Source organism: Lepisma saccharinum, chromosome 3 (assembly GCF_977018435.1).
Source record: "Lepisma saccharinum chromosome 3, izLepSacc3.1, whole genome shotgun sequence".
In the NCBI taxonomy this organism is placed as follows: Eukaryota; Metazoa; Arthropoda; class Insecta; order Zygentoma; family Lepismatidae; genus Lepisma; species Lepisma saccharinum.
The window spans coordinates 51158638-51172798 of NC_139231.1; the positions used below are offsets into that span (position 1 = coordinate 51158638).

At 39.1% G+C, this 14161-nt stretch overlaps 2 protein-coding genes across 2 annotated transcripts in view; one reads left to right on the forward strand and one right to left on the reverse strand.

The window, feature by feature from the left end:
* LOC145985030 (uncharacterized) overlaps nucleotides 1-14161 on the reverse strand; it is a 98745-nt gene that overhangs the window by 79912 nt on the left and 4672 nt on the right. The gene's annotated exons all lie outside the window — the stretch shown is intronic.
* LOC145985027 (furin-like protease 1) overlaps nucleotides 1-14161 on the forward strand; it is an 844450-nt gene that overhangs the window by 66060 nt on the left and 764229 nt on the right. The gene's annotated exons all lie outside the window — the stretch shown is intronic.

The following is a 14161-nucleotide window of genomic DNA, read 5'->3' on the forward strand; positions in this document are numbered from 1 at the left end:
CTCTCTCTCTCTCTCTACCCATCTATATCTTCCCTTTCTTTTTCCTCTCCATCTGTGACCTTTCTCTCCTTTCTCCTCTCTCTCTCTCTATTATTATCCTTTCTCTCTGGCACTGTTGAAGAACCTTTGACTCTAATTTACCCTCATTATCGTGTGCACAGTTTTATGAAAACAAAAAAAACTCACCCCCTTAAAAAAAACCTCATCCTGGAAGAGCCAACGTGAATTTGAATAGCTGATCTGTTCATTAATTTGTTTACATTATTGCGTGTCAATCACGCTGCATTATCTTAATGATACAAAAGTCATTAAACCATTTTATACAGGCAGTGAGTGTTTCTTCAACTGAAAGTACTTTCCTCTCATCCAGGAAGGAATTAGTTTTATTCCACACTGCTCAGGGTGCGAAATGATGGATGGGACGAGGGGGACTTCTCTCCACTAACAATATTGTCCTCAAAATTCTCCAACGAAAAATTTCCGGGGGAAGAGTTTCTGTCAGAACAACAAAGATAAGCAATTAGCATTGACTTCAAACATACTTTACTAAGAGAAATATCGAGAAAACACAAAGAAAACGAGTGTTTGTGAGTGTTTGCGAATGCTGCATGAGTGCGTGTGTAAATAAAGATCTTCCTGCCCCACCAGTCTTCAATAATTTCTCACCTTGCCACTGCTTAACACCTCATTCGTTTTGTCTTTGCATTTTCGTACTTTCTCTTTTATATAGCGAATTCTTTTGTTTCTTTGTGGAATTTTTACAGCTTTGTGCGGTTTTGTTTGCGTGCGACAACCATATCGCACAAACTTTGCAAAACATATGAGCATCACATACCAGACTTACGTTGCAGCATGTGTGCACTAAACAAAGGAACGAGTTAGATCGCACTATGTTCTTAGAGAGCTAGCGAGGAAGACGAAGGTAGGAAGGGGGGAGGAGAGGAAAACAGGTAAAAGGAATGCGAAAATTTTTACACAAGTTCAACGGCACAATGAAAGGGAAAGGAGAACGATTTGTATCAGGCTTTTTGGAAGGGGGAGGGGGGACTGGTTTTCCTGGCTATAAGATAAACAGACGCCAGTGGCGGGAGTCGGAGGCAGAATACGGACGAGAAAAAAAGGAACTGTAATGAAGCAAGCGGAAGGCATTTCCATCTCGGTTCTGGGAGGATTCCGATCGCCTCGCTGAAACCGAGAACTTGCTGCAACGTGACGTCACTGGCAGGCATTTTTCGGTGTAACGACCATGTGGGCCTTGACTCTCGATGGAACAGGTTTGGAACCACGTGACACATACTCGAACTCGCACACACACACACGGTTTCTTTCCACTGCCTGACCCTTCCAACGCAATGAAAGTATGATGCAAGTCTGGTCTTTCGAATCGATGTGGGATTTCATGGATGATCCATCAATATCATAGCACAGCCTGGAGCTGTTAAAATGGTGGGGGTTTCTAATGTGTATAGGTAAATTTTTGGATGCTGTTGTGAATCGAAAAACAAATTAATGATATTGTACTTCTTCATGAAAGTGAAGTCCTAAGGAGGTGCGGTTATAAACTAGAAGAACAGCCCTTTTGGTGTGTCCCTGTTCAACCTCGCCAGAATATCAATATCTTAGCCAGTGGTTCCCATTCATTTTCGTTTCGCGGAACACTCGAGTTGAAATATTTGGTAACCCTGTTTGGATAATACGCAAGGTTCCTCAAGGCGACTAATTCATACTTTTTGAATAAAATATTAATGAAGTGTTTATTTACTAACACTATTTCTTAATATAGCTGAATTTTTATCACTCTTTAAATATTTTTAACGGATTGCAGAAAAAACCCTAATTGTGAACCAAAGGTCTAAACTGGTGTATCATGTGTACTCGTGGATAATTTGACAAAAGTTGCTTTCCTTCTCCCTACCCACTTCTATATATTCCCAATGTCATCGCCTATTTCAGCCACGTGTCCCGAGTTCGAATCTCAGCCTGAATATGGATGTTCCTTTTTGAGTTTAGCCAAAAGTGGCAGAAAAACGACGCTGAATAACAAAATTCAAGTTCAAAATTTTTCGTCTACTTGTATGACGGTTATTTTACGTCGCCTCTCTACATCTTGGGTTAATCGTGAAATGGATGATGGGAAAAATACAATGATACACTCATGCTTGACCAATCTTCGAACCTGGGACCTCCACTTCGTATCACATTACTGTGAACACTCCGCCACGGATGCCAGCCAGCTCTCTCTATCGTCTTTTGGGGGTGAAGGGAGAGAGAGAGAGAGAGAGAGACGAGCAAGCTTCTTTCCCTTTTTTCGCAAAGATAGGCTAAGCAGAAGCCTGGAACCACAGTTGGAATTTTAATCCAACCTTTGATATATGCCGCCATCGGGTATCGACCCCAGAAACCCTTGATTACGAGGCAACATTGTTAAAAACAGACCTGCCATCCATTGACGTACGCAGGATTATTTTTGGGAGAGGTTGGAATTGTAAAGGTGGACAGTATTGCAAAGTTACTTTCTAGTGGGACGATACACAATTGGATATTTAGAACTTTCCACTATCAAATATGGCAAACGAAGGTCATTTTAAGGGGAGTCTTCACATGTCACTCTGGTTTTTCCCTAGTTCTTCACTGCTTTTAATTGCGAATGTTAATTTTCTCACAATTTCAGAGGGGGCTGGAACCCTTTCAGCCTCCCTCCGCGTACGGCAGTGCTGTCATCAAGTGGACTGCATGATCATTGATCAAAGATGGGGTACTTTGTAGTTCCAGAAATATGACAGTGTTCCACAAATACATCACTTCCAATAGAGAAACTCGAGTTCGTGCGTCACACAAGTACACCACCCACACCTTCTCATGTCACAATGTGAATACAACTTCATTCATACACAAAGCGCCATGAAGCTCTGTGTTTATCATCAAATTCCATCCAAGGTCTTCGAACTTTCATAAACATATACCACAGGTTGATTTTCTTCAGTCACCCGGGTCTTCGTGACCTCTGTTGCCTTTGGCTCACAACAAGACGTTGCCCAGAAACACCCACAAGCCATGACGTCACTTCCTGTGCGACACATGACCCGGTCAGCTGTCATCAAGTTCTTATTATCGTTGTAGATAGTGCGTATACCCCCTCATTTTTTCTCCCTCTTGACCCGCGAAGGTCAGATCCAATGTCAGATACGCATCGAAGGTGGCTCTCGTCGACGTTTATGTAAAGCAGACCCGTCTTGTCCGCCATTAATTGAAAGTGACGTGCCACTGAATACACTGCAATGGCCAATTGCATGGGGATCTCTGTACCGTTGACCAGGCGTTTATCTCACCTACGATATAACTTAAGAGTATAATTATTTTCAGACAATGGCGTACGCAGGGGGCGGAGCTGCTGAAGCTACAACATTTTTTGTTTTCAGAAAATGAAAATTTTGAAATGAAAGCAATAAATCACTAGGAAAAAATCAAAGTGGCAAATGCAAACCTACCTTAAATGTTCCCGAATACTATTTTTGTCTGTGAACAACTTTTCAAAGGAAGGTTAAAAATGGTAATTGCGACCCATTTTATAGCGTGTAACGCCCACCCCCTAGAACGCAATGTAATACCCACCTTTACAATTCCAAACCCCGAAAAAAATCCTGCGTATGTTACAGTTTTCGGAACAACACACACACATACGTATATGTAGTACTGGTACCATTCCATCTATTCTACTATTCTATTTATTTGAATTACGTATACTCAATATGCACCAAATAATGTTGCGTTCGAAAACTTTATGCCATTGTCAATGCAGTTGTGTTTTTTTTTTTTTTTTGTTTCATTCTATTTTCTTTGTTCTTTCGACCTCTGGTCTATCGTATTGTAATTGGAGTAAAGGCTGTAGGTGTTAATGCAAATACACAAACATCTCAAGCTGGACACGCGATCTAGCTAGCAAGTCTACTAACAGCGTAGAGCGTGAATAAGACGGTTATCAATAGGTGCTGGGTCAGCGGCTCGTTTGTTGATTGGAAGCTACGGGAATTATGACTCGCTCCCAAGCTGTAAATGCATAACAGCCAGAGATGGGGAAAAAATCACTTTATCTGTTGGCCAGCAGGTTGGCATGCATTGCGACATTTCTTGCCAAATTTCAGTAAATAATGTGTTTGGATAGGTCTACACGAAGAAATAAAATATAGCAATACAAAACGTTATTGACTTGTTATTTGAAAATAGTTCCTTATAATTGCCAAAGCTTCGGGAAGAAATAAAATGTTGAACCTCTCTGAGCTCTTACAAGCTAACGAGGCTATGGCGCCTGCACCTACAGCGTGTAGATTTGTTATTTGTGTCCTCAGCGGAATAATAAAACACAGAAGAAAACAAACGGTAAGAAAAACTTCATTTACGTAAGAGATCAATGACCGTGAACCAGAATTCTTCGTGAGAATGTGTACTCATTCCCTCCTGCCAATCATAACATGATAAGGCGCCTGCGAAAGGAAAGAAAAGTGAAACTGTTAATGCATAAATGGCAGAAGTAAGTCGCATCGTTTATCGCAAGTGGAACTTGCGTGAAGGTTGTCTTGGGACAGGAATCATTATCATGGGAAGTGTGAAACACGTTAGATTGTTGCTCTCCACTGTAGTACATTATGTGATAAAAATCCTGAAATTTCACACATTGCGAATTCGAGGTATGATGGTCGCCTCGATGCCCAAACACTTTCGCGAACCATCCCTCTCCATATTCCCAAACCATAGCAAATCGATAAGTCACAAACATGCAGTAAGTGCATGCGTATAATCTTCCATTCCTGCAGAAAGTATTTGAGGACAGTGTAAGTACCTTTCTCGCTTTGGATTACGAATTCCACCTTTTGACTTTGCATTACGAATTCCACCTTTTGACTTTGCATTTTAATGATTAAATTTCCGATGTCTTCTTTGCAAACAAGAACATTTATCCGTTGTGAGCAACCAGATATTTATTTAGCGGCCATTGGCACAACTTTGCGGGAGCAAGGGGGGATTTGCAACTCCCAAATATTTCAGGTTTATTAAACTTTACAAATTCAAGGGTACCTTTGTTAACCTCCAGGGACCTGAAAGGTAAAGGACTAAAGGACATTTTTTATGATTTATATTTAGCAAAATGGTCCTGGACGCTATTTTTATGGGATGGAAAACGTTTCGACTCTACCCCTTAAATAAGCCCGAAGTTGAAGTTTTGCCTCCTCCCCCAAAGAGGCCCCACGTTACGACTATGGCTCAGGCTATTGTTATAAGATGAATAACAGAAATAATTATAACAAAATAGCAAGTACTATGTAACAAAATACGAGTACATATTTTATTGCAAACTGTTAATATGTTCTTGGGAAGAATTTTGTACTCGATACAATAGATGATACCATCTACAATGTAAGGCATTATTATTATTTATTTAGTCACATTTCATACCGTTAATATACTGAAATGAATAGCTCATCTATGCCATTAAGTCTTACACATCGCTCCAACATTTTCGAAACTTATGTGATTACGTTTACACTGAGTGGCATTTTTTTTTTAATTTTGAAACGTCGTGGAACCATTCATTTTTTTATTATTATTATTAGTACAGCTTTTTCCTAATTTGTAATGAAAGATAACAAATTTCCACGGGTGAGAGCAGACTGATCCCTCTCGCGGCGCCCGGTGGTTCTGAGAAATTATTTTGTGACCCAGGAACAAAGAACTCTTCTAGCATTGGCCTGATAATCCCCATTAAATATATGATATGCATTTAAATCCTGTCATCCATTTTCGCACATGGTTGTCAGGCCGTGCTGCAAGAATAGAAAGAACCTGCATTTTGCTTGTGTTTTACTTTTTTTGCCAGCTATAAGCTTAACGTCTTTAATGCTTAAGAAATTATGTACTTCGCAAAGCAGCGAATCGTCCAAGGCCACACAAAATACCCAACAAGGTCGACACAAACTGCAATGTAAATGGTGTTGATTTTTCCGCATCCTCTGTGTAATCCTTCTACACAGAAGAACGAGGAAAGAACAAAGAAAAGATACGGGAAATGGGAAACGGAAAGCACGTTTGCAGCGGAACGTAAACACGATACGGAAGACATGTCTTCTGGGTGTAGGATTACGGAAAAGAAAATGTACGAAAGAAATAATAAATGACTATGGACAAGGTCAAAATTGCAAGGCTGCTGTGAAATGGTACAATGTGTTCAAGTAGTGCTATTATGACTAGAGTGCAGTCAGCAAATCTAGTGGTGGTATTATACCATGCAATAGCCATTCCCTTATTTATATATTTTCCACTTTCATAAAACAAAATGAAAGGGCAGAATGTTCGAAAGAAATGTACAGCATGGTACATGTGCAAAATAAAGCTCACCTAACGTTTGGTAATTTTTTCTTAATTTTTCTGAGCGAGATACAATATGAAAAAAAAATAGTGAAATATGGCCGAATGCGTTGCCTATAAAGGGCCAACATTGAAATTTCTATAATGTAGAAGCATAGCTGCAATAAATTATTTTGTGAACACTTTTAAATTGGCCTATTTAGGAACAACTGTTTCAAATAAGACCCCCCCCCTGAAGCCCAATAAAGCCTTTTGTTAGAATTTAATGAAAAGTTACAGTTTGCAAATAACACTATGTACTAAGACCTATACGAAAAAAGCACGTTTTATTTTAACTTACAGAAAGATAGATTGGCGTTCAACAACACAAGAAAAATCTTAACATGCAGTCAGTCTTTTACCATAACACAAAATTGCTTACTGCTTAACATGAATGCAGTGCAAAGTACTGTTCACAGTTCGCATGATGGACATGAAGTTAGAAAGTTTGTCTTTGCTTGTTAGGACCAAACATTCTTCGTGAACATATTTTCTGCAGTTGTTACAGTCTCATATCAGCAGCTTTGTCTTCACCACAGATGTAATAATACCAGCTTTATTGAATGCTATTCAATTAAAGTTAAAAACTTTACACAATTTTAATGTTAACTTCAAGTTCAACCTTATTTAATATTCACGATTTTTCTAAGTTTTAAAATACGTGCTTTTTTGTTTATATCCCAATGTTATTGGTTGCATAGTATAAAAACAACTATATTTTCACACTTTACTAGCAAACACTAAACTAACAAAGAAAGAGGAAGATTAATTGAATTGGAATTGAGGAAGTAAAAATCTCATAGAGCCCTATTCTTCTTCGTATACTCAACGTTTAACAACACTAAACGTGCGTACATATTTTTCCTTATAACTTTTCCAAAGTGAAGCTTGCCTCACATTTCAACTAGGCTGAATGGTGTCTTGGAAAAGACGTCTGCGACTACCTTTGTGTTAAACAGACACACATGCTACGCAACACCTGCTACTTCTTACAGGAATCCAAAACAAGAAGCTACCACTCGTTTATCTACGACAAGCAGCTGCATTAGAATTCCTAGCAAGTCACTGGACAAACATAGTGATCGACAGGTGCAAGGGCACGTTCCTGTTTTGTAACAAATCAGTTCTTCAAGACTATAGAACTTCGCCTTTATACACAACTCCCTGTGCCTTTACATCACTATAACGCACCGTCACCATAACTACATTTATTCTAATTGCATTATTAAGATATTTGTTGTTTCATACGTTCATAGTCAGTCTATTATTAGTATTATAAATCACATGATTTGTTGAAACATCTGGTAAACAGAAACAAAAATTCGTGGTAGTCTTTACTAAATTTTTAATTTTCATTAAATTCTTTGGCAATTTTAAACCAATGAACCTGATCACTAAAATTGAATTGGTATGATTTGTTGGTCGCCCATTTAACACGTTCGCTGCTGATAAAAATTCGAGTACTCACGCTAGATACTGATTTTCTTTCTAACATAATGTACTTTTTATGTCTGTTCTTGACTATATAGTCAACGAAAAAACATTTTTGGCGCACTGAAGGCGGTTAACATTAATAAAAAAAACCACTGCACGTCTTGCTGGACCGTTAGCATATGACATCAACTTTTCTGCACTGTGTGCCGAAAGCTCACAGAACGGGGGCATTTTTGTTGCTGATATCAGTGACTATATATTTCCGAGTAAAATTATAAAAAATCGTGAACTTACGACATCGAAATGCTTTATTATTATTATTGGGATAGTAATAATGGCTATTTAACACAGAAAAATTTTGATTACGTTTTAACACTAACTTTTGGTGATACTGATAAATAAATATTTGAAAATTTGGCATAGGAACAAGCAGAATGCCGCTTTTAGTGAAACGCACTTTAGGTATAAAATAGAGTATAATCAGTAACACTGCTCATCGATCGACTGTTGCCTGGAGGCACATCGTGGATGAGAGAAAGGGGAAGGAGAGGTTCCTATACTTTGCATATTTTCCGAGGCAGCATAGCATGTCTTAGGAAATAAATTTATTTTTTTCTTGCTTTGATCCTTGAAAGTGAATCTGTAACGTGATTTCCAAAAGGGTTTAAACTTATTTTTAGTACTTAACACCGTCAATGTCACTGTCTGTGGTTATGCTACAGCTCGTCATTCAGTTGAGCCAATGGGTTACAAGCAAGAATAATTAAAAACACAGGGAAGTAATTATAGTCTTGAACATTCAAGGATTGAGTTGCAAGAGCTACCCTTTGTTTTCACGCAATGTATGCTTCCGACTGTAATTTCCCACACGCATGCTCTATCTCGAAGTTCCCCTTGTACATTATTGTATTTGGACTGGGAATGTGTATGCCATTCGCCTGCTGTTTCCTGTAGATAACACGATTATCAAGTGAGAACACGCGCGACTGCAAAATGGTCTTCAGTTTGCGACGCAGTGGTGCCAGCCGCTGGGGTTTATCTCTAAAATAGCGCCATGTATACGTCCGTTTCGTGATAGCATGATGATATTACGAGGCTAGGCGATTTGATACGTCAGTAGACAAAGTTAACATATCTAATGAACATCCTGGGGACATGTGTTTCGTCTCATGATGTAATATACTACAGTAGCAGGGACATAACTAATAATTAACTGAAAGCATCCGCCGGACTTTATTTAACGACTAGTTTCGTTTATATTTGCGTTTTACGATGCTTGTAAAATTATGATATGTCTATAGCTTGTATGCACTTCGGTTACAGCATATAGCGCAACTGTGTAAATGATAGTGCAGCATAGAAGTCAAATTTAAATAAACATTCAACATTCTGTGCCACCTCGTATCGGTGATTAATAATAATAACAACAACAACAATCCCTGGCTCGACAGCCCTGGAAGGGCCTTTGCCTATCTCCCGGCTGCCAGTCTCCCTCCCACAATCCTACCTAGAGGTGTGGAGATCTTCAACAGGTAATGGGGTAACGTGGGGTCAGCACGTCGAACCCCCAGCCGTTATAGGAGATTTCCGAGACCGGATTACACTACTCACTCGTAGCTCCCCAATTTCCTCAAGATGGTGGGTTGCCACCGGCCCTATGCACAGGCCGAGAACCCAGGCGGACTCGAACCCATGCCGTCCCGCAGTCGGAGTCCAAAGCACAGCGCCTTAGACCGCACGGCAATGGAGGAAGACGTATCGGTAATTCAAACCCTCGAATATCGGGATTTATCCTGAATATATGCAACCACGCAGCTCAGGCTCATAATTGTCACTAACGGATTGGCTTTGCAATTACTATAAACAAAACGAAATATATGACCTATCTACAAGAAATCAGAAATGTGGTTTAGGCAAGGGTAAAAAAAATAAAATATATAATAATAAATTAAGGCGTCAGCCCCTTTTACCCGGGAGCATTTTCTTTACCTTTTTCCACAAATGGGGGCTAAGAAAGCCATGAATCGAACTAAGATAAAGATACATTTTGAAATTTGATCTTATACAGAAGGCTTCGCCAGAAACAGCATGAATGACTATGCAATACGTATCTCCAGCGGTATAGCTGCAAATTTTAAAATTCGGCTACCAATACTGAGAAAAATGTATAATTGGCATGTTTGTTACAAGCAATACAGAAAACTACGTTAAAAAAGACATACTGTACTCGTTGCTTTTTTAAAAAAAGTAATGGACATTTCCATACGCGAACTTGATTATACCAAAGACTCGAACCACTAAATTTTGAAATAAGATCCCAAGAAGAATGCCCTTTTGTAGTTAATTGAGTCTAGGCCTCGTCTCAATTTTTACAATGCTATCTCGGTACCGTTCCTAATACCGATAATAATTCCTAATACTTAGATAAGATCAACCGCAATATGAAACCTGGATAACTGTTCGGCCGTGAGGTGATTGCAGTAAGGGTGATACTCGATGAAAGTTATTGCGAAAAGGGGTAGAATCTTCATTAACTTTTTAAAAAGTGGCAGTTATTGACATGCGAAGTCAATTAAGAAAGCATGCACACTTGCAACCTAACGAACTTTAAGGGCAGGTGGTGGCTACCACCTTTGAGAGGTTTCAGAACATAACAGCATGTAAGCGTGGACCGTCTGTCTCCCTTCCCATGCGAGTGTTGAAGTCTTCACCCACGGCACCTGCTCTTTCTCAAGCCATCCAGGAAGTGGCTGTGAAGAACCAATTGGAAGACTTAACGGACCGGCCACGCTACACATGTGTACTCATTCCTATTCATGTTCAAGGAACAGTAGTTTTAGGTAAATTATCCTCTCCTTTGTTCTTTTATGTCACATTCCTTATTGTAGGAAGTGAAAGTACTTGCATTCACGATGCTAATAAATACAGCTACAAGAGCCTTATCTGCACATAAAACAAGTGACTGTTTTTCCCCAATAGATTTCAAGGCCATACTGCGTAATATCTTGCCATAACAATACCAACAAACATCTCATTGTTTGATATCATGCATTACTTTCACTATAAGGAAACGTGTTAACCACGGCGAAAGGAAAAATGGATAAATGAACGGTCAAAAATAAAGGAAAATTGTTACTGTTAGCTCCAAGAAAGGGAAATGGCGAAACAAAATGGCCGACAATATGACATTTAAAATTCAAATAGTTAAAAAAATGCATTTCCTGTTGCTAGAAGTTGTGAACTACACAAGGCCATACGATCTTGCAGTAGCCATGTTTAGCCTTGAAGTTATTTCGCGTTTTGCATTTAAATCGGTCTAGGTTTATATATACAGCATAATCACATTTCTTATTCTTGTTCAAATAAGCTATACTGAACTGGTACAAACCAATATCAGTGGCGGAGTGGTTACCACAGCGCGCTACGACGTCAGAGGCCCCGGGTTCGAATCCGGGCTTGTGCGTGGATGTTCTTTGTGAGTGTCCCTTCATCAATTTCATCATATCATCACTCATCCTCATCTTCGCGATTAGCCGAAAGTGGCAGAAAAGCAAAGAAAAATAAACCAAACCAACGAATTAATCAATAAACTGATATACATAAAATCACGTTAAAAGTTCGTAGGTTGTGTCTTGGTTTGCCATCCCTTTTTTAATTCAGCCATACAGGTTCAGTATGATAGATAGGTAGGTATACAATAAACAGGACACAGAGTTTCTGCACGAGATGCCATATGATGCGAGATGTTACGTAATCATTTTAGTCTGCCTGTGTTAAAAAAACAGCACGTAAGTGTTCAGTGACGTCACTAGTTACTAGAAGCCAACGAAGTATTCACTAAACGGTCCGAAGACAATAAAATTACAGACTGAGACAATACAAGTAGCTTACCAATATTATCGTATTTTTGTTAATACTAAAGTCACAGATCGGCACAGATGGTTTGCTCATATTAACAATGGCTCTTGCTAATACCGAAATGGCATGTCAACTCTCCTAGTTTAAAAATACCATGTCAAGCTATCCGAACAAGTAAAGAATACCTCAGGAGTGCCATCATCAGCATGACGTCTATGTCACGACTTGTGACTTTGAAAGCAAAGGAAGAAGCCGTTTTAAAGAATTCTGTTATGCGGAAACGAAGTCACATTTAAGTATAGTGATTACAGTTTGTGGGAGGAAGTAAATACAGAAAAGTATACATTTCAAACATTCTCCATTCTATCCCACATTTGCATGTGCAACAGAGGGAATCGAACCATGCACTGCGGGGTCAAGGTACACTTCAGCTCGAAGAATTACTTTGATTAACACGGGTCTCTGCTGTTTTCTAAATTGTACAAGTCTTTTAACGCATTGTAGCTACAGAACGAGAGAAGTATATGCAATTAATGGTCAATTTATGCTGTTTATATTATAATAGTAATATGAAATCAGCAAGTTATGGGGTAGGTACACAATGTCTCAAGACAAGAAAAAAACATTAATTTAATAATGTAGAATATGACACGATCACGTAAAGGAATAAAAACAGTGGCGTGCCGAAGGGGAATTTGTGGGGTTAATACGCCCTTTTATTTTCGTTCGGCTTCTACCATTACGAAATTCCTGTACTTGTAAATAACTACTTCGATTTTATAACAGTAATCATAATAAAGTTAATGATAATGAGGCAAAACAGCACTTGTTTGTTTCTGACAGCTATATCTGTTAAATCTTAAACGTTTAACTTTTGTAATATACGTATTTAGGGCTATACTTAGCTAATTGTCGTTCACACAATACTCAAGGCGGTGATTAGGGTCGAGGTTGCCCCCTTACCCCCCCTTCCCACACACTTTTTTTTCTAGCAAGTACCAAGAAAAGTAAACTGTCTTTGCCCTCCAGTTCTGGCACCCAATCGCCGATACTGCTGCTGTATATTTGCAGCTTAGCCAGTGGCGTGCCCAAGGTGGGGTTGGTGGGGGTCATGACCACCCCCTTTGGCCCAGCATTAAAAAAAACATCAAGGCAGGAAAGGGTGGCAAAATGAGGACTGACTAGAAAAAATATACATAACTCCCCCCACCCTTCCCGAAAATCCTGGGCATGCTATACTAAACAATTACTGAAACACATATTACTTTTTTACTAAATGTTCTGGGAGTTTCCGCAGTATTTTCAAACTGGAAGAAAGAACAGTTTGACTACTCTTGGGGAATTTGAGGAGAGGGTATTTCTTAGAGGGTAGTTTCTCAGGAAGTGTGAAAAAGTGAGGTAGTGAGGAACCTGAATTTTCCAATACATTGTAGTGACTTGAAGTGTCAGCGGTTGTTTACAGATCGTATTCTACTTCACTGTCTGCATAACGGTGTTCGGTGTGCAGGAACAATATTGAAATGCATCAAGCTGTCAAAAAATGTCGACAGGTTGCTGCGCCCCATAGTCTTCGGATCCCAACAGAGGACGGAAGCGCATTAGCATCTAATTAGCCACTAAGGGTGGGAATACGGATGCATTGTGTTGGAGCGCTTTCACTATGTTCTCTTCCCATCAGTTTAACTGATAGGTGGGACCTGATAGGGCTGGTAGGAGGGACCTGCCGTTATGTTACATTAGATTCATGCAAAGGAACGACTTTACGGCAAGGGCGGATGGCAGAAAGGAAGGGGGGTAATCACTCCCCCCCACCGAGATGCTAAATACTAACAATAAATTGTTAATTAACACAAAAGTAATGAATTGTCTTAAGTCCACTAAATGCACAAATAGGCTAATCGGGACTGGACATACAGTTTAAAGTGGGATCCGAACCACTGTACAATGTGCCTCCACCTAGGGTTGCCAGATCGCTATAAGGGAAATGTAGGACATAATGTCCCAAAATGTAGGACTTTAAGTCAAAATGTAGGCCACAAAACACTCGCAACAAATAATTAACATTTCTAGAATAAGTTAGAAAGTAATTTAAAATTGGCACTTTCAGGTTGTTTTATTTTTGTAAAAACTTTGATTTCTTAATAAATTCTTAAATGCAAAATTCCCAAACTTGTAATCAAAACTAAACAACACACTTCTTACTACGTTTTAACTGGTACTTCTTAGAGGAACCAATTTTTCTCCAACTTTCAGGTTTCTCAAAATATATTTCTGAGAAACTGATGAACAGTCAAACTCTTTGAAAATATATTAAACCAGTATCAAAGGTTTTGCAGACTTGAATGAAAAAAAATATTTCTCTCATGAGTCCGTTGGGCTCTCTCAACATTTGCATCGTGACTCAGCAATTACCGTAACTTGAAATGGTTCAAGAAGTTTCATCTGGGGTAATTTTTAGTTCAATAACTTT